Here is a 25,871-nt window from a genome sequence, read left to right as displayed (position 1 = left end):
GTCCCTTGGACTGCAAGAAGATCCAACCAGTCCATCCTTAAGGAGATCAGTCCTGGGTGTTCATTGGAAGGACTGATGTTGAAGCTGAAACTCCAATACTTTGGCCACCTGATGCGAAGAGCTGACTCATTTGAAAAGACCCTGATGCTGGGAAAGATTGAAGGTGCGAGGAGAAGTGGACGACAGAGGATGAGATGGCTGGATGGCATCACTGACCCAATGGACATGAGTTTGAGTAAACTCTGGGAGTTGGTGATGGACAAGGAGGCCCGGCATGCTGCAGTCCATGGGGTCACAAAGAGTCGGATACGACTGAACTGAACTAAACTGATTCTCCCCTAGAATCCCCTCCCATCTAGGCTGCCAACAGCATTGACCTGAGTTCCCTGTGCTCTACAGTGGGTTCTTGTTGTTTATCCAATTTAAATATAGCAGATGTACAAGTCAATCCCAAACTCCATAACTATCTTTCTCCCATCCTTCCTGCCGGAAACTGTAAGTTTGTTCTCTGTGAGTCTGTTTCTGTTTCGTAAATAAGTTCATTTGTATGATTTCTTTTTAGATTCCACATGTAAGAGATATCATCTAATATATCTCCTTCTCTGTCTTACTTCACTCAGTATGACAATCTCTAGATCCACCCATGTTGCTGCAAATGGCATTACTTCATTCTTTCTAATAGCTGAGTAATAATCCATTGTATATATGCACCATATCTTTACTCACTCCTCTGTCCAATCCAACCATATTACATATAATACCATTTTCTTAAGATGAACATTTAGGTTGCTTCCATGTCTTGGCTATTGTAAACAATGCTATGATGAACACTGGGGTGCATGTATCCTTTTGAACCATTTTTCTCTGGATTTATGTCCAGGAGTAGGGTTGCAGGGTCATATGGTAGTTCTATTTTTAGTTTATTAAGCAGAAGAGTTCCACACTGTTCTCCACAGTGGCTGTACCATTTTGCATTCCCACCAACAGTATAGGAGAGTTCCCTGCTCTCTTCTCCAGAATTTATTTTTTGTGGAATTCTTTTTTTTTTTAAACTATTTATTTGGCTGCACTGGGTCTTAGTGGCAGTTCTCATAATCTCCAACCTTCTCTGTGGCATGTGGGATCTAGTTACCTGACCAGGGATGGAACCCGGGTGCCCTACATTGGGAGCTCTGGGTTTTAGCCACTGGACCATCCCTATTGTTTATGGATTTCTTGGTGATAGACATTTTGACTGGTGTGAGGTGGTACCTCATTGTAGTTCTGACTTGCATTTCTCTAATAACCAGAGATGCTGAACATCTTTTCATGTACCTCTTCACCATCTGTATGTCTTCTTTGGAGAAATACCTATTTAGGTCTTTGGCCAGTTTTTAATTAGGTTGTTTGTTTTGATGATATTAAGCCTCATGAACTGTTTGTAAATTTTGGAGACATCCCTTGTTGGTCACAGCATTTGCAAGTATTTTCTCCTGAATGTGGGTTGTCTTTTCATTTTGTTTATTCTTTCCTTTGTTGGAAGAGGGTGTTTGCTATGACCAGTGTGTTGTCTTGGCAAAACTCTGTTAGCCTTTGACCTGCTTCATTTTGTACTTCAAGGCCAAATTTGCCTGTTACTCCAGGCAGCTCTTAACTTCCTACTTTTGCATTCTAGTCCCCTATAATGAAAAGGACAACTTTTTTGGGTGTTATTTCTAGAAGGTCTTGTAGTTCTTCATAGAACTGTTCAACTTCAGCTTCTTCAGCATTACTGGTCAGGGCATAGACTTGGATTACAGTAATATTGAATGGTTTGCCTTGGAAATGAACAGAGATCATTCTGTTGTTTTTGAGATTGCATCCAAGTACTGCATTTTGGACTCTTCTGTTGACTATGATGGCTACTCCATTTCTTGTAAAGGACTCTTGGCAACAGTAGTAGCTATAATGGTCATCTGAGTTAAATTCACCCATTCCAGTCTATTTTATTTCACTGATTCCTAAAATGTCAATGTTCACTCTTGCCATCTCCTGTTTGACCACTTCCAATGTGCCTTGATTCATGGACCTAACATTCCAGGTTCCTAGGCAATATTGCTCTTTATGGCATCATCAGATGGTCAATACTGAAATCAGATTGATTATATTATTTGCAGCCAAAGATGGAGAAGCTCTATACAGTCAACAAAAACAAGACCAGGAGCTGACTGTGGCTCAGATCATGAGCTCCCTATTGCCAAATTCAGATTTAAATTGAAGAAAGCAGGGAAAACCACTAGGCCATTCAGGTATGACCTAAATCAAATCCCTTATGATTATACAGTGGAAGTGACAAATAGATTCAAGGGATTAGATCTGATAGACAGAGTGCCTGAAGAACTATGGGTGGAGGTTTGTGACATTGTACAGGAGGCAGTGATCAAGACCAGCCCCAAGAAAAAGAAATGCAAAAAGGCAAAATGGTTGACTGAGGAGGCCTTACAAATATCTGAGAAAAGAAGAGAAGCCAAAGGCAAAGGAGAAAAGGAAAGATATACCCATTTGAATGCAGAGTCCCAAAGAATAGCAAGGAGAAATAAGAAAGCCTTCCTCTGTGATTAATGCAAAGAAATAGAGGAAAACAATAGAATGAAAAAGACTAGCGATCTCTTCCAGAAAATTAGAGACACCAAGGGAACATTTCATGCAAAGATGAGCACAATAAAGTACAGAAATGGTATGGGCCTAACAGAAACAGAAGATATTAAGAAGTGACAAGAATATACAGAAGAACTATACAAAAAAGATCTTCATGACCCAGATAACCATGATGGTGTGATCACTCACCTAGGGCTAGATATCCTGGAATGCAAAGTCAAGTGGGCCTTAGGAAGCATCACCATGAAAAAAGCTAGTGGAGGTGATGGAATTCCAGTTGAGCTATTTCAAATCCTAAAAGATGATGCTGAGAAAGTGCTGCACTCAATATGCCGGCAAATCTGGAAAACTCAGCAGTGGCCACAGGACTGGAAAAGGTCAGTTTTCATTCCAATCCCTAAGAAAGGCAATGCCAAAGAATGTTCAAACTACCTCACAATTGCACTCATCTCACACACTAGCAAAGTAATGCTCAAAAATCTCCAAGCCAGGCTTCAACAGTATGTGAACTGTGAACTTCTAGATGTTCAAGCTGGATTTAGAAAAGGCAGAGGAACCAGAGATCAAATTGCCAACATCCGCTGGATCACTGAAAAAGGAAGAGAGTTTCAGAAAAACATCTGCTTTCTTAAATATGCCAAAGCCTTTGACTGTGTGGATCACAACAAACTGTGGAAAATTCTTCAAGAGATGGGAATACCAGACCACCTGACCTGCCTCTTGAGAAACCTGTATGCAGGTCAAGAAGCAAGAGTTAGAACTGGACATGGAATGATAGACTGGTTCCAAATCGGGAAAGGAGTACATCAAGGCTGTATATTGTCACCCTGCTTATTTAACTTACATGCAGAGTACATCATGCAAAATGCCAGGCTGGGTGAAGCACAAGTTGGAATCAAGATTGCCAGGAGAAATATCAATAACCTCAGATATGCAGATGACACCACCATTATAGCAGAAAGTGAAGAAGAACTAAAGAGACTCTTGATGAAAGTGAAAGAGGAGAGTGGAAAAGTTGGCTTAAAACTCAACATTCAGAAAACTAAGATCATGGCATAGTCCCATCACTTCATGGCAAAAAGATGGCGAAACAGTGGAAACAGTGAGAGACTATTTTTTTGGGCTCCAAAATCACTGCAGATGGTGACTGCAGCCATGAAATTAAAAGATGCTTAGAAGAAAAGCTATGACTAACCTAGACAGCATATTAAAAAGTAGAGACATTACTTTACCAACAAGGGTCCATCTAGTCAAAGCTATGGTTTTTCCAGTAGTCATGTATGGATGTGACAGTTGGACTATAAAGAAAGTCTAGTGCTGAAGAATTGATGCTTTCGAACTGTGGTGTTGGAGAAGACTCTTGAGAGTCCCTTGGACTGAAAGGAGATCCAACCAGTCCATCTTGAAGGAAGTCAGTCCTGAATATTCATTGGAAGGACTGAGGCTGAAGCTGAAGCTCCAGTACTTTGGCCACCTGATGTCAAGAACCAACTCATTTGAAAAGACCCTCATGCTGGGAAAGATTGAAGGTGCGAGGAGAAGGGGATGACAGAGGATGAGATGATTGGATGGCATCACCACCTCGATGGACATGAGTTTGAGTAGGCCCCAGGAGTTTGTGATGGACAGGGAAGCCTGGCGTGCTGCAGTCCATGGGGTCACAAAGAGTCGGAAACGACTGAGTGACTGAACTGATTCTTTCCTTTGCTGTGCAAAAGCTTTTGAATTTAAGTAGGTCCCATTTGTTTTTGCTTTTATTTCCATTGTTCTGGGAGATGGACTGAAAAAGATATTGCTGCAATTCATGTCAAAGAGTGATCTGCCTGTGTTTTCCTCTGAGAATTTCATAGTGTCCAGGTTCACATTTAGTGTTTAATCCATTTTGAGCTTACTTTTGCGTATGGTGTTAAAGAATAATCTAAATTCATTTTTTTACATGTAGCCGTCCAGCTTTCCCAGCACCACTTGTTGAAGAGACTGTCTTTCCATCATTGTGTCATCTTGACTCCTTTGTCACAGACTGATGACTACAGGTTAGTGGGTTTCTTTCTTGGCTTTCTGTCCTGTTCTAATCTAACGTTATATCAACTTTGCATCCCTGGGGAAAAAACTCACTTGGTCATAAAGGTTTTTATTTTGCTTCAATTTTCTAGAGACCTCTGCAGTATATACATGGGAGATATTGGTCTAAAGTTTTCTTATATTTGTCTAGTTTTGACATCAGGTTAAAATTTGTCTCATAACATTAGCTGGGAAGTGTTCCACCTCTTGAATTTTTTTTTTTTTTTTTTTGGTAACATCTGCCATAGCAGACTTGGGCCAGGACATGACGTGGTTGGCCGGTGGCTGGCCTATTATGGACTTCACATTTAATGCAGGCTGCAGTTGGAAGCATCTGGGTGGTGTGGAGCTGACATGGTGATTCACAGTTTCTTCTGTTTTACGTGAAATGGGAGAGGGCAGTGCTTCAGTGACTGGGTGGAGTCTGGCTGCTGGAGGCTGGGAGGCGGCTTTCTCAAGCATCACTGTGTTAGTGTGCATGACTCAGCTAGGTTCCCAATCCAGTAATAACATTCTGCCCCTCTGAATACAGCCATGATCCCCAGGGGATAGGGAGTTCTTTCATTTCCTGTCCTTGTCTATTGTATGATGGCAGCTCCACTGCTTACCAAGTCACTGCCACTCCTCTCGCCAGAGAAAGAAGCATTTAGGCATATGGTTTAACACCTACACGGAGAAATTCCAAAGACATAAAAATAACGTTGACATTAATTGTTAACTCAACAGTATGCTGTGCTTAATATGCACTGTCATGCTAAATTTTCAAAATACTCTAAGAATTAGGCACTGTTACTGCTATTCATAGTTAAGAAAAGTGCATTTCAGAGAGGTGAGGTAACTGGCAAGGCTAGAAAGCATCAGAGTAGAAGTCAGGAGAGAGGTCAGAGCTAGAAACATACACACAGGTGTTGCTGGTATGTAGGTGTCAGACTGGCCAAAAAGTTCCTTCAGTTTTTAGGTAAATTAAAAGACACATTTTCATTTTCACCAAGAACTTTATTGAACAACATATTCACCATTTTGTTCCACTACTTTCTGCCATTTCTCAGGCAACTTCATAATTCCATCTTCCCAAAACTTTTTATCTTTTTGAGCAAAGACCTGTTACAGGTGACTTTTACAGCCTTCTGGGGAACTGAAATTTTTTTCCTTTAAGAGAATTTTGTAAAGACCAAAACAAATTGGAAATCCAAGGGTGCAATGTCTGGTGAAAATGGTGGATGAATCAGAACTTCCCAGCCAAGCTGTAACAGCTTTGCCTGGTCATCAAAGAAACATTCAGCCTTTATCAGCTGAGCCACAAGGGAAACACACACAGAAATCCCTTGCATTCCTATACACTAACAATGAGAAAACAGAAAGAAATTAAGGAAACAATACCATTCACCATTGCAACAAAAAGAATAAAATATTAGGAGTATATCTACCTAAAGAAACAAAAGACCTATATACAGAAAACTATAAAACACTGATGAAAGAAATCAAAGAGGACACAAATAGATGGAGAAATATATCGTGTTCATGGGCTGGAAGAATCAATATTGTGAAAATGACTATACAACCCAAAGCAATCTATAGATTCAATGCATTCCCTGTCAAGCTACCAACGGTATTTTTCACAGAACTAGAACAAATAATTTCACAATTTGTATGGAAATACAAAAAACCTTGAATAGCCAAAGCAATCTTCAGAAAGAAGAATGGAACTGGAGGAATCAACCTGCCAGACTTCAGGCTCTACTACAAAGCCACAGTCATCAAGACAGTATGGTACTGGCACAAAGACAGAAATATAGATCAATGGAACAAAATAGAAAGCCCAGAGATAAATCCATGTACCTATGGACCTTATTTTCAACAAAGGAGGCAAGAATATACAAGGGAAAAAAGACAACCTCTTTAACAAGTGGTGCTGGGATAACTGGTCAACCACTTGTAAAAGAATGAAACTAGAACACTTTCTAACACCATACACAAGAGTAAACTCAAAATAGATGAAAGATCTAAATGTAAGACCAGAAACTATAAAACTCTTAGAGGAGAACATAGGCAAAAGACTCTCCAACATAAATCACAGCAAGATCCTCTATGACCCACTTCCTAGAATATTGGAAATAAAAGCAAAAATAAACAAATGGGACCTAATTAAACTTAAAAGCTTTTGGACAACAAAGGAAAGTATAAGCAAAGTGAAAAGACAGCCTTCAGAATGGGAGAAAATAATAGCAAATGAAGAAACAGACAAAGGATTAATCTCAAAAATATACAAGCAACTCCTGCAGCTCAATTCCAGAAAAATAAATGATCCAATCAAATAATGGGCCAAAGAACTAAACAGACATTTCTCCAAAGAAGAAATACAGATTGATAACAAACACGTGAAAAGATGCTCAACATCACTCATTATCAGAGAAATGCAAATCAAAACCACAATGAGGTACCACTACACGCCAGTCAGAATGGCTGCTATCCAAAAGTCTACAAGCAGTAAATGCTGGAGAGGGTGTGGAGAAAAGGGAATCCTCTTACACTGTTGGTGAGAATGCAAACTAGTATAGCCACTATGGAGAACAGTGTGGAGATTCTTTAAAAAACTGGAAACAGAACTGCTATATGACCCAGCAATCCCACTCCTGGGCATACACACCGAGGAAACCAGATCTGAAAGAGACACGTGTACCCCAATGTTCATCACAGCACTGTTTATAATAGCCAGGACATGGAAGCAACCTAGATGCCCATCAGCAGATGAATGGATAAGAAAACTGTGGTACATATACACCATGGAATATTACTCAGCCATTAAAAAGAATACATTTGAATCAGTTCTAATGAGATGGATGAAACTGGAGCCCATTATACAGAGCGAAGTAAGCCAGAAAGAAAAACACCAATACAGTATGCTAATGCATATATATGGAATTTAGAAAGATGGTAACGATAACCCTATATGCAGGACAGAAAAAGAGACACAGATGTATAGAACAGACTTTTCGACTCTGTGGGAGAAGGCGAGGGTGGGATGATTTGAGAGAATAGCATTGAAACATGTATATTATCAAGTGTGAAACAGATCGCCAGCCCAGGTTGGATGCATGAGACCAGTGCTCAGGGCTGGTGCACTGGGAAGACCCAGAGGGATGGGATGGGGAGGGAGGTGGGAGTGGGGATCAGGATGGGGAACACATGTAAATCCATAGCTGATTCATGTCAATGTATGGCAAAAACCACTACAATATTGTAAAGTAATTAGCCTCCAACTAATAAAAATAAATTAAAAAATTAAAAAAACAAAAACAAAAACATGCAGCCTTGCCTTATCCTGATGGAAGACTATGAGTTTTCTGCTGACTAATTCTGCATGGTTTTCATCAAGTGTTGCTTTCGGTTGGTCTAACTGGGAGCCGTACTTGTTGGAATTAACAGTTTGGTTTTCCAGAAGGAACTCGTAAGAGAGGACTCCCTTCCAATCCCACCATATACGCAACATCACTTTTTTAAGATGAAGACTAGCCTTTGATGTGGTTGTTGGTGGTTCATTTTGCTTGCCTTATGATCTCTTCCATTCCATATTACTGCACAGTATCCACTTTTCATTGCTCATAGTTTGTTTTAAAAATGGAACATTTTCATTAGCTTAAGTAGAGAATCATATGTGGAATTACAGTCAAGATTTTTCTCACTTAACTTTCATTGAACCCAAACATGAAAACAATGAACATAACCAAGCTGGTGCAAATGATTTTCAATGCTTGATTTGGATATTTAGAGTATGTCAGCTATCTCCTGCATGATAGATTGTTGACTTTCTCAACTAGTTTTTCAATTTGACATTATAAACGTCAATTGGTCTATCCCACGGTAGAGCAACATCCAGTGAGAAAGCTCAGCATGAAACGTCACAAATCAGGTTTGACAGGTTCAATCTTTACACACTACACAAAATCTTGTTTTGCATTTCAGTTGTGTTTTTACCTTTCTTGAAACAATAAAGCATAACATGTCAAAAATGTTGCTTTTTCTCTTCCATTTTCAATATTAAAATAGCTACACAAAAATTCATCAATTTTGATTTTTTTTTTAAAAATGCATGCTGATCTGATAGCTGTCACAATACAATCTAACAAAATTGTTTCAAATGAAGTTAAAGACACCTAAGGGCTACCAGAGCCATCTTACAGAAAAAGGGAAACAAGCATTCTGGCCAACCCAATAATATTTAGAGCCATGAGAGTAGATGAGATAACATAAGAATAAAGTGTAGATAACAAGGAGAAGGGCCCCCAAAGACTGAGTCCTGAGCACTGCAACATTAGAGGCAAAACAAAAGAGAAGGAACAAAGAAAGCTCAAAGGGAATGGCCAGTGAGGTAAGGAGGGAAGCCCAGAAGCTACTTGTTGTGAACTGATTTGTGTTGCGCCAAAATTCATGTTGAAGCCTGCACCCCAGTACCTCAGAGTGTCACTGTAACTGGAGATAAGGCCTGTAAACAGGTGAAAGGTGAAAGTTCAGTCGCTCAGTCGTGTCCTACTCTTTGCGACCCCATGAACTGTAGCCTACCAGGATCCTCCGTCCATGGGATTTTCCAGGCAAGAGTACTGGAGTGGGTTGCCATTCCTTCTCCAGGGGATCCTCCCAACCCAGGAATCGAACCCAGGTTTCCTGCATTGTAGGCCGACACTTTACCATCTGAGTCCCCAGAGAAGTCCAAAGGTATGATGTGTCCTCTCTGAGGCACGAACTCAAGACCTTCAGATTATGAGACTGATGCGCTCCCTACTGTGCTAAGAGGACACAATGAGGCTGTTAGGGTGGGTCTTGATTCAATCTGTCTGGTGTCTTTGCAAGAGGAGGAAACAGAGACACCAGGGCGGGATACAGGAGCACAGAGACCACGTGAAGACAGAGAGGAGGTGGCCACCTGGAAGCCAAGGGAAGAGGGAAGAGGCCTCAGGAGAAGCCACACTAGATGTGAGGAGCACTATATGTAAGCTGTAAGAAGCCAGACTAGAGTAATGAGAGACTGGAACAAAAATAGAGCAATTTTACTTTTCACTGAAGTATAATTGATTTACAATGTTGGATTAGGTTCAGGTGTATGGCATGGTTTGCTTTTTTTTGCAGATTGTATTCCATCATACCTTTCTTGGTTGCTGTTTAGTTGCTAAGTTGTATCTGACTCTTTGCGACCTCATGGATGTAACTCCTCCATGGATGCCAGGCTCCTCTCTCCATGGGATTTCCAGGGCAAGAATACTGGAGTGGAAAAAAAAAAGAATACTGGAGTGGGTTTACTCTAGGGGATCTTCCCGATCCACGGATCAAACTCCTGCTTGGCATGGAGATTTTTTACCACTGAGCCACCAGGGAAGCAAGACAAATAATTCCTGGTGCTATAAATTTTTGTTGCTTATCTATTTTATGTGTGGTAGTTTGTATTATTAATCCCATACCCCTAATTTGTCTCTTCCTCCCACCCACCTCTGGTAACCACTAGCTTGTTTTCCACATCTGTGAGTCTGTTTTTTTGCATATACATTAACTGGCATTATTCTTTGGATTCCACATATAAGTAAAGTCATACAGTATTTGTCTTTCTGATTTATTTCACAAAGCATAATATTCTCAAGGTCCATCTGCATTGCTGCAAATGGCATTATTTCATTATTTTTATGGCAGAGTAATATTTAATTGTGTACATATATGTATATATATTTCATCTTCTTTATCCATTTATCTGTTGATGGACACTTAGGCTGATCTCATATCTTGGCTACTGTAAATAGTGCTGCCATGAATGTTGTGGTGAATGTATCTTTTTGAATTAGAGTTTTCATTTTTTCCAGATATACCCAGGAGTGGGACTGCTGGATCATATGGTAGCTCTATGTTTTGTTTTATAAGGAACCTCCATCCCGCTCTCCATAGTGGCTGCGTCAATTTACACTCCCACCACCACCTTTCCTCCACACCCTCTCTAGCATTACTTGGAGACTTTTTGAGATGGTCATTTTGTCCTCACTGTGGTTTTTGAGTTGGCATTTCTCTAATGAGCAATGTTGAGAGTATCCTTTCATGTGCCTGTTAGCCATCTGTATATCTTCTTTGGAAAAGTGTCTATTTAGGTCTTCTGCCTAATTTTTGATTGGCTTGTTTGCTTTTTGATGTTGAACTGCATGAACTCTTTGCATATTTTGGATATTAACCCCTTGTCAGTTGCATCATTTACAATACTTTCTCCCATTCCATAGGTTGTCTTTTCATTTTGTTGACGGTTTCCTTTGCTGTGCATAGAAGAAAAAGGTTTTAAAAGAAAAGTGCTCATTTATGTAGTTTAAATGGTCTTAAGCTTCCATGTGAGATGTGTGGGGCTTTGCAGGTGGCACAGTTGTAAAGAACCTGCCTGCCAGTGCAGGAGACACAGGAGACTCAGGTTCAGTCCCTGGATTGGGAAGATCCCCTGAAAGAGGGCATGGCAACCCACTCAAGTATTCTTGCCTGGAGAATCCCACAGATAGAGGAGCCTGGAGCACTATGGTCCATAGTCTCACAGAGTCAGACATGACTGAAGTAACATCACACACGCACACATGAGATGTGCAGGTTTCTTCTGTTTTGTGTAGAGTGCTGTGTAATATGTCACTTCCAAATATATTACCAGTCAAAGGCTCCCATAGTATAGTAAATGGGTAGTACTTATTATTCATTCATTTATTCATCTTTCATCAAATAAATATTTATTAAACCATTCCTATGTGAGAGGCACTAATCCAAGAGCTGAGGATGGAGCAAAGAACAAAGCCTGGGCTCGCCTGGAACTTGTATCCTAGAAGGCAGAGAGAGGATGAGCAAGCAAAGTTATAAAGTCTGGCTGGTAGAAGGAGGTGCCATGACCAAGACTAACGCAGAAGCCAGAGTAATGAGAACGGTGGTGCTGTTTAGATCGAGGGATGATGCGGGGAAGGCGTCTCTGATAAAGTGACTTTGCAAACAAGTAAATGAAATGAGTGAGAAGGTACATGAGAAAACCTACCCTTCTCCTCCTGTGCATTTCTCCTTTATTCTCATAATACTGACACACTCACTCTTCCAGCATCAAGTGTGTGGGTTTCCCACAGATCATGCAATTCTCTACACTGCTGGCTGACACTACAATTCCATTCAATCCTGACACTAACTGGAGTTAGGCAGGCTCTATGGGTTAAGGGTTCAGTCTCACAAGACTGCCCCTCACTTCAAATGCCATTTGCAAGTAATAGGTCCCCAGGTTACCCAAAAAAGCTGTCTGAGCTGGCTACAAATCAGAGGTTCCTATTGCCCACCTCCTTGATTATTTCCTAGAACAGGTCACAGAATGCACGGAGACAGTTACCTACATTTACCAATGTATTATGTAACAAAGGACACATATGAACAGCCGGATAAGAAGATACACGGGGCCCCAAGCATGAGTGCTTCTGTCCCTGAGGAGTTGGAGCATCCCTCCCTCCCAATATGTGGATGTGTTCACCAACCAGAAGCTCTCTAAATCCTAGTTTTGCGGGTTTTGTGGAGGCTTCATCACAGAGTCATGATCAGTCATTAGCTCCGTCCTCAGCCCCTCTCCCCTTCTCAGAAGGGGTGGGGGGTGAACTTCTAATCATGGTTTGGTCTTCCTGGTACCCAGCACCGCCCTTGCCCCATCCTGAAGTTATTGAGAAGCCCACCACAGTCGCCTCACTAGAACAAAAGACACTCCTGTCACACAAGAAATGCCAAAGGATTCCTAAGTCTCTGTGTCAGGAACCAAGATCAAAGATCAAATATTAGAACAAAAGATGCTCTGACACTCTTACCACTGAGCAAGATACAAGGAGGTAGGGACAGAGACCAATATATATTCATACATTTTTCTCACGGTATGGCCAAAAAAATCCAGGGCTGTGGGACTTCTATGGTGGTCCAGTGGTTAAGACTCCCTGCTCCCAATGCAGGAGCCTGGGGTTCCATCCCTGGTCAGGGAACTAGATCCCATGTGCTGCAACTAAGAGTTTACATGCCACAGCTAAAGATTCTGCAACTAAAACCCAGCACAGCCAAAGACAGAAAAAATACAACTGTATAAAGTATACTCAAGTGGTCATATATAATCTATACATATGTTCATATTAACAGGAAAAAGAAAATATCGTGGGGAGGGACCTGGTATTTTTTTAAAGGGCATAGTCAAGGAGGCAGAAAAAAATGCCTTTCCTTCCAGTGTGAGAATTCTATAAGTAAGATAAATGCTAATAAACAGGACTTAGAATCCAGAACTTGTGAGGCCAATATGACCTTTAGTGCAGGAAAACAGGAAGGAGTGTTTAAAGTAGGTTGACAAGTTCACCTTTAATTAAAGTCACTACGGATAGGAGGAGAAGGGGACAACAGAGGACGAGATGGTTGGATGGCACCACTGACTCGATGGACATGAGTTTGAGCAAGCTCCGGGAGACGGTGAAGCACAGGGAAGCCTGGCGTGCTGCAGTCCACGGGGTCACAGAGTCCGACACGACTAAGCGACTGAACAACAACAAGGATAGGTCAGAACCAAAAAGGTGAATGAACATGAGAAAGCCTGTGGATGAGATTTTAATTTTTTAAAGTAATATTATATTAATTTATTTAAGTATACTATTGATGTTCTCATCAAAAGGAAACCAGTTTGTCTTTAATTTTTCTATCTGCTTTCGGTGATGGGTGTTCACTAGACTTACTGTGATTATCATTTCATGATGTATGTAAGTCAAATCATTAGGCTGAACACTCTAAACTTACATACTGCTGTATGTCAACTACATCTCAATAAAACTGAAGGGAAAAAAAACAACAGCACTGTTGATGGCTACAGATAAATATGGAAAAATAATCAATTTTGCTAGTCTTTCCTACAAAACATATGGAAAAGTTTCAACCAAGAGTGTCTATCAGGAGCATTACATAACTGGTTCCTTCTGCTTGGGCTCAGTCGTGTCCAACTCTTTGTGATTCCATGGACTGCAGCCCGCCAGGCCCCTCTGTCCATGGAATTTCCCAGGCAAGCATACTGGAGTGCGTTGCCATTTCCTACTCCAGGGGATCTCCCTGACCCAGGGATCAAATCCACATCTCTTGCATTGACGGGTGGATTATTTACCACTGCACCACCTGGGAAGCCCCCATCTTCTACTTAACTGGCTTAAATATTTTGAAAAGCAGTCTGATAACTTTTACTAGAAGCCAAAAAATGTCTTTACCTTCTCATTTTGAGAATTATTCACAAAAGGTATCAACCATAAAATATGGAAAGAATATGCACAAATCTTTGTACAAAGCTTAAATAACCCGAATGTTCAGCATTGTTTGTTCATTCATTTAGCAATGTTTTCCCCCAAGTGCCTACCAGGTTTCAAGCACTAGGGTTAAAACAGGTAATAAAAGAAAGTTCCTTCCCTCACAGAACTTACATTTCTGTGGGAGAGATAGGAAAAAAGTAAGGAAGCACACTGCTGCTGCTGCTGCTAAGTCGTTTCAGTCATGTCCGACTCTGTGCGACCCCATAGATGGCAGCCCACCAGGCTCCCCCGTCCCTGGGATTCTCCAGGCAAGAACACTGGAGTGGGTTGCCATTTCCTTCTCCAATGTGTGAAAGTGAAAAGTGAAAGTGAAGTCGCTCAGTCGTGTCCAACTCTTAGCGACCCCATGGACTGCAGCATACTAGGCTCCTCCAACAATGGGATTTTCCAGGCAAGAGTACTGGAGTGGGTTGCCATTGCCTTCTCCAAGAAGCACACTACATCCTTGTATATAAATATACATACACAGCAAGTCAGATGGAGAAAAATAAAACAGAGGGGAGGCAGGGAGGACAGGAAAAGGTCAGGGAAGGTGGCAATAGTGGGGACAAGGGGGCCTGAAGGAAGCGGGGGAAGGGGTCAAGCTTTGTGTGCTTATCAGGAGGAGCGGGTCTTGAGGTGGGACAATGCTCAGCAAGACTGAAGAACAGCAAGGAAGTCAGTGCAGCTGGGCAGAATGAGCTAGAAGTTGAGGAGCAGGTGAGGTCAGAGTCAGGAGGACTGACTCTCTTAGAGGAATTGTAGGCCATGAGAAGAAACCAGGTTTTACTGAGTGAGATTGGAGAGTTTTGAACCAGAAGGTGACATAATTATGATCTAGCTTTTAAAAAGACAGTGGGGGTAGGGAGAAAGCAGAGAGCAGTCAGAAAAGGACGGAAATAATGGAGGTGAGGCATGATGGTGGGTTGGGTCAGCACGGTAATGACAGGGGTGATGGGAGTGACTGGATTCTGGATAGAATCTGAAGGTAGGTCTGACAGCATTAATTAACTAGTTGAATGTGACGTTTAAGAAAGAGGAGTTAAGGAGGACTCCAGCATTTGGTCTGAGTAACTGGAAGGATGGAGTGTCAGCTACTGAGATGGGGAAGAGCAGATCTGGCGGTAGAAATTAGAAGTTTGTTCTTGAATCTGTAAGATTTCAGATGCCCTTTATTTAAAACATGTTTCCACATTATAGTTCATTATAAGATACTGAATATAGTTCTCTGTGCTATACAGTTGGACCTTGTCGTTCATCTGTTTTATATATAGCAGTGTGTATCTGCTAATCTGAGGCTCCTAATTTATCCCTCCCCCACTCCCTTTCCCCTTTGGAAACCACAAGTCTGTTCTCTGTCTCTGAGGCTGTTTCTGTTTCGAAGATATGTTCATTTCTGTTATATTGTAGATTTCACATGTGGGTTATATCACATGACATTTGTCTTTGTCTTGATTTATTTCACAAAGTATGACAATCTCTAGGTCTATCCATGTTGCTGCAAATGGCATCATTTCTTGCTTTGTGGCTGAGTAGTATTCCAGCGAGTACACGCCCAACACCAGATGCCCTTTCAGTGGCAAGTGGGTGCCTCGTGCATCTTGCCCCTTACATGGACCATATCAGTGCACTTAGGACCATCAACAGCCAGCAGTTCCATTTCTTAGTCAGAGGGCTTTCTCAAACTAAGACAGTCTTCAAAACAGAACACAACTCACCGAGAAGTGGTTTCCTTCCTAGTAAGAGAAAGGCACCAGAGCAGAAATTATTTCCTTGCCTTCTGCTTTCTGCCTTTGAATGCCTCTGTTTGAGACTGCGGTGATTGGCGGGAGTGTAATCACAAGGGAAAGTTTAAGGGAACTGACATGGGGCAAAGCCCTGGCATTGTAGAGATGAGCTGGTTTTAGCACCACCTAGCTCCAGGGTGCCTGCTGGTCATCTGAACAATCTCTTCTTATTTAAGCCACTGTAAGTCATGCCTTCCCCTACTGACAGTTGACTCACTGCTCAGTAATAACACACCAGCTAACTTTATCAAGGACTTACTATATACTTGTGTACGTGTGTGCTCAGTTGCTCAGTTGTGTCTGACTCTTTGCAGCCCCATGGACTGTAGCCCGCCAGGCTCCTTTGTCCATGGATTTCCCAAGAAAGAATACTGCAGCAGGTTGCCATGTCCTTCTCCAGAGGATCTTCCTGACCCAGGGATTGAAGCCTCATCTCCTGCATTGGCAGGAGGATTCTTTACCACGAGCGCCACCCGGGGAAGCTCCACTATGTACTCAGGAAGAGTTTACTAGTCCATAGAGTCACAAAGAGTCACATGCACTAGTCTGAGTACTTTACATGCATTGATCTTTTCCTATTTAATCTTTATAACACCTTTACTATTTTTGTCTCCAGTTTCAATAAAGAAACTGGGCAAGGATAGATTAAGACACAATATGGACCCCAGCACTCATCTTACACACTAGGAATGTAATGCTCAAAATTCTCCAAGCTAGGCTTCAACAGTATGTGAACTGAGAACTTCCAGATGTTCAAGCTGGATTTAGAAAATGCAGACGAACCAGAGAAATCAAATTCTCAACATCCGTTTGGATCACAGAAAAAGCAAAAGAACTCCAGAAAAACATCTACTTCCGCTTCATTGACTAAGCTAAAGCCTTTGTGTGGATCACAACAAACTGTGGAAAATTCTGATAGAGATGGGAATACCAGACCACCTGACCTGCCTCCTGAGAAACCTGTATGCAGGTCAAAAAGCAACAGTTAGAACTGGACATGGAACAATGGACTGGTTCCAAATTGGGAAAGGAGTACATCGAGGCTGTATATTGTTACCCTGCTTATTTAACTTCTATGAAGAGTATGTCAAGCAAAATGCTGGACTGGGTGAAGCACAAGCTGGAATCAAGACTGCCGGGAGAAATATCAATAACCTCAGATATACAGATGACACCACCCTTATGGTAGAAAGTGAAGAGGAACTAAAGAGCCTCTTGATGAAGGTGAAAGAAGAGAGTGATAAAGCTAGCTTAAAACTCAACATTCAAATAACTAAGATAATGGCATCTGGTTGCTTCATGGCAAGTAGATGGGTAAACAATGGAAACAGTGACAGACTTTATTTTCTTGGGCTTCAAAATCACTGCAGATGGTGACTGCAGCCATGAAATTAAAAGACGCTTGCTCCTTGAAAGGAAAGCTATGACAAACCTAGACAGCATATTAAAAAAGCACATTACTTTGCTGATAAAGGGTTGTCTAGTCAAAGCTATGGTTTTTCCAGTAGTCATGTATGGATGTGAGAGTTGGACCATTAAGAAAGCTGAGCACCAAAGAATTGATGCTTTTGAACTGTGGTGTTGGAGAAGACTTGAAAGTGCCTTGGACTGCAAGGAGATCAAACCAGTCAATCCTAAAGAAAATCAGTCCTGATTATTCATTGGAAGGACTGATGCTGAAGCTGAAGCTCTAATACTTTGGCCACCTGAAGCAAAGAACTGAATCACTGGAAAAGACCCTGATGCTCGGGAGACCCTCAGAAAAGGGGACAACAGAGGATGAGATGATTGAATGGCATCACCGACTCGATGGACATGAGTTTGAGCAAGCTCCGCGAGTTGTTGATAGACAGGGAAGCCTGGCCCACTACAGTCCATGGGGTCGCAAAGAGTCAGAAATGACTGAGCGACTGAACTGAAATGTGTTGCCCCTGAGACTGCTATTAATGCCTTCTATTATTTGTGCCTGCTTAATTTGACATAAAACTGTTAACTATTAACCTCACTGTGGCAAATCCTTTTTCACATACACATAAATACAGACATTTATCAGGTATAAAAACTTCAAATATAATGGGTAAAGTTAGGTAATACTGTGTATGGTGAAATAAGGATTAAAAAAAACCATACTCATACTCCTCCCTGCAGCTTTGGAGTTAAAAAGTGCTGTAGGAGATACTTATTACTAAAGTTTAGTTATCATCTTATTATGCAAATAAAATAGGTAATAAAGGGGGATCCCAAGCTATCACACCAGCCAGTATGCCTCCATGTACAAGTCCCAAACCAGAAGTGTAGAAGTGGATGATGTCAGATGGATCTTGGAAGAGGAGAAAGGGACATGGGAGCACAATGCTGACCTCCCATCTCCCCATTCCTGTTTATAACAGAAATTCTCTGAAGAACTGCTAATACTCACAATTCTATTTCCACCCATTCCAGCCTCCCTTGAACCAATTAATCAAAGTTTCGACTGACTCACCTAAATATCTGCTCTTGTCATGGTCCATGTGATGCCATGTGGCTGGACCATACTGACTCCATTTTGTCAGCCCCATCTTAGGCCCCCAGTCCAACCCTCCCCTTTCCATGTGATTGAGCTGCAGTTCACTCACAGGCATGCATCTAAGTCCTCTAAGTTTCCTATCAACATTTACCCTTGCCTTCATCTGATATGGAAGCTGGAAGAATGCCTTGTTCTGATGCAGGTGGTTAATGATCACGAGACACCCCTGGGGGAAGAAAAACCCTGGGTTCCCATCACTGTGGACGTGCTTCCCACTTGGTAGCAGGTTCTATTTTTAGCCTGGCCCCTTCCAGGCCCAGTATCCCTTCTGGTGACACAGACTGCAGCTGTGAATGCCCCTGGATGCTGGTCCACAGAATCATGCCTGTAAGTGGCAAACATAAACTTCCCGACTGCATTTCATGGGGTTGCCTCCTTCGTGTTTTGGTCACAAAGCTCCTTCTCAGATTGGAGGACATTATTCAATATCTTTGGGTCCCAACAGATGTTCACAATGTCAGTTTTTAATGTGTGTTGATTTATCAGCAGCATACGATACAGGCAGTGCCCAGTCTCTGCTGCTGGCTCTTCCTCAGCTCGATGGCCTCTTACTATTGGAAGTTTCAGAGCTTTTAGCTCATCCCCGTTGACACCTTTGGTTTCCTATCTCTGCTCACAGTTTTACCTGCAGAGGCAGCTGAATACCATGGAATGACTGACCTCAGGTGATGTCCTGTGGAACAGAAGAATTGCCTGGCTGACAGGCTTGAATTTCTGATCCACAAAAGTGTGAGTTACAAAAAAAAAAAAAAAAAGTGGTGTTTTCAGCCATGAAATTTTAGGGTAATCTCTCGTTGCAACAGATAACTGGAACAAATACCATCTTTCTGCTGATGTCTCACAAATTGTGTGAACCTCTCCTCTGAATTCCAGACTCATATCTGACTGCATGTTTGACATTTCCACAGGGACATGTCTTATTTTGAGTTCTACTAGAATGGACCTGAGACAAGGATTCAACTAGAAGTAGCTTATTTGAGAGGTAAACTCAGGAAACACCAGTAATGTCACAGGGAAGAGAGACAGGGAAAGAGACCAAACAACAGGGTGTGTCATCAAGCCAGTTATGATGGAAGGAAGTTGCTTTCTACTGTTGGGGAACTCACGGAGTTAGTTACAACCTGTGCCTCAGAGTCACCCACACAGAAGGCAAGGGACCTGGGGTAATCTATGTTCTAACTTTTATCAGTCATTGGTCATGCTGCTCCTAAAGAAGCTGACTCCCCACCAGCCTTACACAGCAGCTCAGGCATAAAACACTCAGGCAAAGAAATGCAAAATCTGGAAGAGAGACACCAAGAGAGCACACTGAGGTGGAAACGTTGAGGGAATGTGGGCAGGACACTAACAAGGTTTGCTTGGACATTAATATTTTTAAAATGCTTTTACTTCATTATTATTATTTTTGACTGCAGTGGGTCTTTGTTGCTGTGTGGGCTTTCTCTACTTGTGGCAGATGGCCTTAGTTGCTCTGCAACATGTGGGATCTTCCCAGACCAGGGATTGAACCCATGTCTCCTGAATTGGCAGGTAGATTCTTATAAACTATGACTGGTTGCTTAGAATGACCCACAAACTGGCTACTGGGAGATAGTTCTCCATGACTGAATGTTTCTTCATGATTTGTGAGTGGAAAGCCACAAATTGTCCTTTTGTTTTGAATTATCTTTTCAAAGTATTTGAATAATGATGTGAAAATTAACACAGGAAACCTCAACTACAACTAAAGTCAGGAAGTTCTTTAGAGGGAACTCTCGTGCCCCAACACTCCTTGTCAACTACCCCAAATAGGACAGATCTGTTTGCATCTCCAGCAAGAAGGTCCCTCTACAAGCCAGCAGGAGGAAGGAAGGTTTTCTTCTCGCCCAGCAACAAGCCCATCCAATGGGACACTCTGCAGCTCAGTCAATGAGGCATTAGCGCCACCCTGAACTCTTACTTTCCTCCAGTGAGCTTTCATTTAGAACAGCCCCTCCTAAACCCCAATTTCTCTATAAAGCAGGTTCCCCACCTTTGTTCTCTGATGCCCATGGTCTGCCAGAGCTTGTATTCCTGAATTGCAATTCCTCTAGCTATTCCCAAATAAACCCATTTTGCTGGTGACATAACGACCTATCTCATTCTTAAAGTTGACAGTGGAGAAGGCAATGGCACCCTACTCCAGTACTCTTGCCTGGAAAATCCCAAGGACAGAGGAGCCCAATAGGCTGCAGTCCATGGGGTCACTAAGAGTCGGACACGACTGAGCGACTTCACTTTCATTTTTCACTTTCATGCATTGGAGAAGGAAATGGCAACCTACTCCAGTATTCTTGCCTGGAGAATCCCAGGGACGGGGGAGCATGGTGGGCTGCCGTCTATGGGGTCACACAGAGTCGGACACGACTGACGTGAAAAAAAAAAAAAAGAAAAGAAAAGAAAAAAAAAAGTTGACAGTGAGTAGCCTTGGAGTTCAGAGGTAATGTACCCCACCAGAACAAGATTATTATTATTCAGTATAATAAGACAATATCTATAAGGCATAAGGCAAAAGTCAGGCATGTCTGCATGCAGCCTGTTATAAAAACCTGGAGCCCCCTAACTCGGGATTCCTCGTCTGTGACCCACCCCACAGTGTGTGCAGGTATCACCCGGCTCTTGCTGTGTTGTCCCTGCTACTGGAACTTCTCTGCTTGCAGACCCTTTGAGTGGACAGGTCCGGGGGAAAATCAGTTCACACGGACACCTTCAATCCAAATCCCACTGCAGGGTTCCTCTTCCTCTTCCCCCATTCCACATGTGAACTTCCTACCTCACATAATGACATCAGTATAGTCACTCGTTTGCTCTGTTCTACAAAAAAAAGATGAACTAGTCCCAGAACTGCTATTCCACCGATGCTACCAATAACAAACCGAAGTAACTTTCAAAATTTCTTTGTAGTTGTTAGACTATCTACCAGGGTGTACATGAGAACACCTATGTTCAAAAGTGACTTAAATGAAACTTTTGTCAATATGGTTACATATCAATTTGATAAAATTAGGTTCATTTGCTTCATTGTTTTTTGAAGTCATACATTTAAAATATGTAAACCATTTATGTTACTAAAAATGTAAAACTTATAAATAATGATACGCTCCTAGAAATCTCATTCCTGTATCCATCCATTCCACTCAAATCCCAGAGGTAACTTACGGATTTGTGTTCCTCCAAAATGTGTATTGGGCTTCCAGAATGAGTTGGGCTTCCCTCATAGCTCAGTTGGTAAAAATCTGCCTGCAATGCAGGAGACCTGGCTTCGATTCCTGGGTTGGGAAGATCACCTGGAGAAGGAAATGGCAACCCACTCCAGTATTCTTGCCTAGAGAATCCCATGGACAGAAGAGCCTGGCAGGCTACTGTCCATGGGGTCACAAGAGTCGGACACGACTTAGTGACTAAACCACCACCAAAATGTGTATGGTGAAGCAGGAATCCCTAATGTGACTCTATCTGGAAACTGGGCTTTTACAGAGGAAACTAAGGTTAAATGAGCTCATACGGGTGAGTCTCTGATCAGAGAAGGCTGGTGTCCTTAAGAGAAGAGACATCTGAGACTCTCTCCCTCCTTGTATACTTGCACGGGGAAAGGGCCAAGTGAGGACACAGCAAGGAGGCCATCTGCAAGCCAGGAAAGGACGCCTGACCAGAACCCAAAGTTTTCTGGCACCTTGTCCTGGGCTTCCAACCTCAGAACTTCAAGAAAGTTTCTGTTGTTTAAGCCACTCAGGCTGTGGTATGTTATGGCAGCCCTAGCAGGCTTATATAGGAGATAATTTATATATGGTTTATCATACTAAATAATTAACAATTAATATATGGTTTATCCCTCCTGTGTTTCTTTTCAGGAAAATAAGCAAACACTTCCTTTTTTTTCTTACACAAAAGGTAATATACTACATGCTCTTTTGCACTTAACAGTGTATCCTATACAGCACTCTTTTATCAGTCTACAGAAATCTCTCATTTGTTTTTACCCCTGTATTTTTACAAATTGAAGTACAGTTGACTTACAATGTTTCAGATGTACAGTAAAAGTTAATATATATTATTTATACACATGTGTATGTATATTTTTCCAGATCCTTTTCCATTATAGGTTTATTATATTTGCATTTCTTTATTGTGTATATTTATCATAGTTCATACTATGTTTCCAATGTTTTACTACTACAAATAATGCCTGAGTGGGTAACCTTATGTGTATGTTGTGTAATGTTTGTGGAGGTGCCTATTCAGGGTAAATCCCTAGAAAATGGATAGAGGAGTTAAAAGGTGCACACAGGTAGTTTTGTTTGATAATTCTTAACGACCCCTTTGAGGGGCTGCACCATTCTATATCCTTACCAGCTGTGTATGAGGGTCTCTCTCTTTTGTTTTTTCCCTTACTGCCACACCCACAGAGTGTTGTTAAGATTTTGAATTTTTCCCAATCTACTAATTAGAGATATTTCACTGTGCTTCTAATTTACATTTCTTCTATCATAAGTTGCAGCTTGTCATATGTTTGTGTTGTTCAGTTCTCAGTCGTGTCCTACTCTTTACAATCCCATGGACTGCAGCACGCCAGGCTTCCCTGTCCTTCACTATCTCCCAGAATTTGCTCAAACTCATGTCCATTGAGTTGGTGATGCCATCCAAACCATCTCATCCTCTGTTGTCCCATTCTTCTGCCCTCAATCTTTCCTAGTGAAGTGAAGTTGCTGAGTTGTGTCTGACTCTTTGCGACCCCATGGACTATAAGCCTACTAGGCTTCTCCATCCATGGGATTTTACAGGCAAGAATACCGGAGTGGGTTACCATTTCCTACTATCAGAGTTTTTTCCCAATGAGTCAACCCTTTACATCAGGTAGCCAAAGTACTGGAGCTTCAGCTTCAGCATCAGTCCTTCCAATGAATATTAAGAGTTGATTTCCTTTAGGATTGACTCGTTTTATCTTCTTCCTGTCCAAGGGATTCTCAAGAGTCTTCTCCAATGCCACAATTTGAAAGCATCAATTTTTCATCACCAAGACTTCTTAGTGGTCCAATTCTCACATCGATACATGACTATTGGAAAAACCATAGCTTTGACTATATGGACCTTTGTTGACAAAGTGCTGTTTCTGCTTTTTAATACACTGCCTAGGTTTGTCACAGCTTTCTCCAAGGAGAAAGTGTCTTTTAATTTCATGGCTGCAGTCACCATCTGCAGTAATATGTTTATGGGTCATGCATATGTATTTTTCTCAGGTTATCATTTTTTAAAACTAGATTTTCTAATTAGGGTGTAGAATATGCTTGATTCTGTATATTTATCTTTTATACAGTACTAAATTATTTTAGTAAGTCTGATTTCAGTCTGTCAATTTTGTGTGTTTTTTTGGCCATAGCACCCAGCGTATGGAATCTTACATCCCCAACCAGGGACTGAATCTGTAGTGCAAGCATGAAGTCTTAATCACCGGACTGACAGGGAAGTTCCTAGTCTGTCAATTTTTTAATGCAAAAAAACCCTAAGATGACAATCATATCATCTGTGAATAATAATAGTTATATCTCTTCCTTTATTATCCTTATAAATTTCCTTTCCTGTGTTAGTGTGCTAGTTAGGATGAGGATAGACCACTGATGGAAGTGACAGAAGTGGCTTTGTCTTATCCCTAAATTTAAAGAAATGCTTTTTTTGTGTTTTTCCATAAAAAAAAAGTTTGCTATACACATTTATAAATAGCTTTTTATTATAGCTTTCCTTCATAATCATTTTGCTAAGTTTTCTTTGTCATAAAAATATTTCTTCTGCATCTATTGATATGATTTCTTCAATATATTATGGTAAATTGCATTGATTTTCTAATATTAATTCACGTTTGTACACTTGGGTAAACTCAACTTAGTTATAAAATACTATTTTTTAAATACATTTTATCGGTTTGCTACTAACATCTTTGCACCTTTCTTCATATGATTGCATTGTAATTTAATGTTCTTATACTATCTCTGTCTGGCTTTTGCATCAATATTTGATAACTTCACTAAATGAGCTGGAGTGGAGAATTTTCTCTCACTCTATTTTTTTGGAGGGGCGTAAATTCTCTAGAAGACTTGGAATAAGTTTAAAATGAACTTTTCCTTGAATATTTCCAAGAAACAGATCTATAAAACATTCTGGACATTTTTTTGAGTGGAAGATTTTTGATTGATTTACTACCAACCAAATTTCTTTTCTAAAGGAACATTTAGACTTCTACTACTTCTTCAGTCAGTTTTGGGAAGTTACAGACAAATAGTGTCTGGTTAGATACATCCATGTTCACGAATTTTTCTGATCACCATCTTGCTGTCTTTCAAACCCTTTTCTAGGATTATTTTTCTCTGAAGTATCATTTAGATTTTCCTTTAATGAAGATCAGTTGGTAATAAACCATGTGCTTTTGTTTATTAGAAACTGTCATTATTCTGTCCTTGATCTCGTCCATCAGTGTTACTGGGGACACAATTCTGATGACAGTTATTTTCTGTCAGCACTTGGAGGCATTATTCTACTATCTTCTGGCTGGCTTCCCTTGTGTGTTCATAAGTCTGCCATCAGTCTAATTACTATTCCTTTGTAAGTGAGTCAATCTTTTATTTGATCTCCTGTTATAGGTTGAACTGTATTCCTCAAAAAGACAGGTTAAAGTCCTAACCTCCAGTGTTTAAGAATGCGACCTTATTTTGGACACAATTAGTTAAGGTAAGGTTGTACTGGAGGAGGATGGGTCCTTAATCCAATATAACTGGGTTCCTTATCAGAAGAGGAAAAGAGACAGATACACAGATGGGAGGCAGACAGTGCTGCAGATGCAAGCCATGGAATGCCAAGGACTGCCTGCAGATTACCAGAAACAAGGGAGGGGCAGAAGGGACTTCCCCTCCTGTTTAGCGGGAGCAAGGCCCTGCTGTCACCTTGATTTTAGACCACATGCCTCTAAGGCAGAGGAACCAGAAATCAAATTGCTAACATCCACTGGATCATAGAAAAAGCAAGAAAATTCCAGAAAAAATATCTGCTTCATTGACTATGCTAAAGCCTTTGACTGTGTGGATCACAACAAACTGTGGAAAATTCTTAAAGAGATGGGAATACCGGACTACCTCACCTGACTCCTCAGAAACCTGTATGCGGGTCAAGAAGCAACAGTTAGAACTGGACATGGAAGAACCGACTGGTTCCTAATTGGGAAAGGAATTCGTCAAGGCCGTATACTGTCACCCTGCTTTTTTAACTTCTATGCAGAGTACATCATGTGAAATGCCGAGCTGGATAAAGCACAAGCTGGAATCAAGATTGCCGGGAGAAATAACAATAACCTCAGATATGCAGATGACACCACCATTATGGCAGAAAGTGAAGAACTAAAGAGCTTCTTGATAAAAGTAAAAGACTGAAAAAGCTGGCTTAAAACTCAACATTCAAAAAACAAAGATCATGGCATCCGATCCCATCACTTCATGGCAAAGAGAT

The 25,871-nt window shown here is 41.2% G+C and overlaps 2 protein-coding genes and 1 non-coding gene across 3 annotated transcripts in view; all 3 read right to left on the bottom strand.

The window, feature by feature from the left end:
* Positions 1-25,871, bottom strand: part of RAD52 (RAD52 homolog, DNA repair protein) — a 73,668-nt gene that overhangs the window by 40,797 nt on the left and 7,000 nt on the right. The window lies entirely within an intron of this gene.
* On the bottom strand, positions 9,399-9,471 carry TRNAM-CAU. The gene has a single exon. It is a non-coding gene; the product is annotated as a tRNA-Met (tRNA).
* LOC122423117 (translation initiation factor IF-2-like) overlaps positions 9,699-25,871 on the bottom strand; it is a 32,591-nt gene continuing 16,418 nt past the window's right edge. Inside the window, exon 4 of the mRNA XM_043439900.1 lies at positions 9,699-9,933. The gene's annotated coding sequence lies outside the window, so the exon portion shown is untranslated. The remainder of the gene's footprint in view (positions 9,934-25,871) is intronic.

The sequence above is a fragment of the Cervus canadensis genome, chromosome 21, assembly GCF_019320065.1.
Source record: "Cervus canadensis isolate Bull #8, Minnesota chromosome 21, ASM1932006v1, whole genome shotgun sequence".
NCBI lineage: Eukaryota > Metazoa > Chordata > Mammalia > Artiodactyla > Cervidae > Cervus > Cervus canadensis.
The sequence above is the reverse complement of the archived record's forward strand: the minus strand, read 5'-3'. Positions and strand labels throughout refer to the sequence as shown.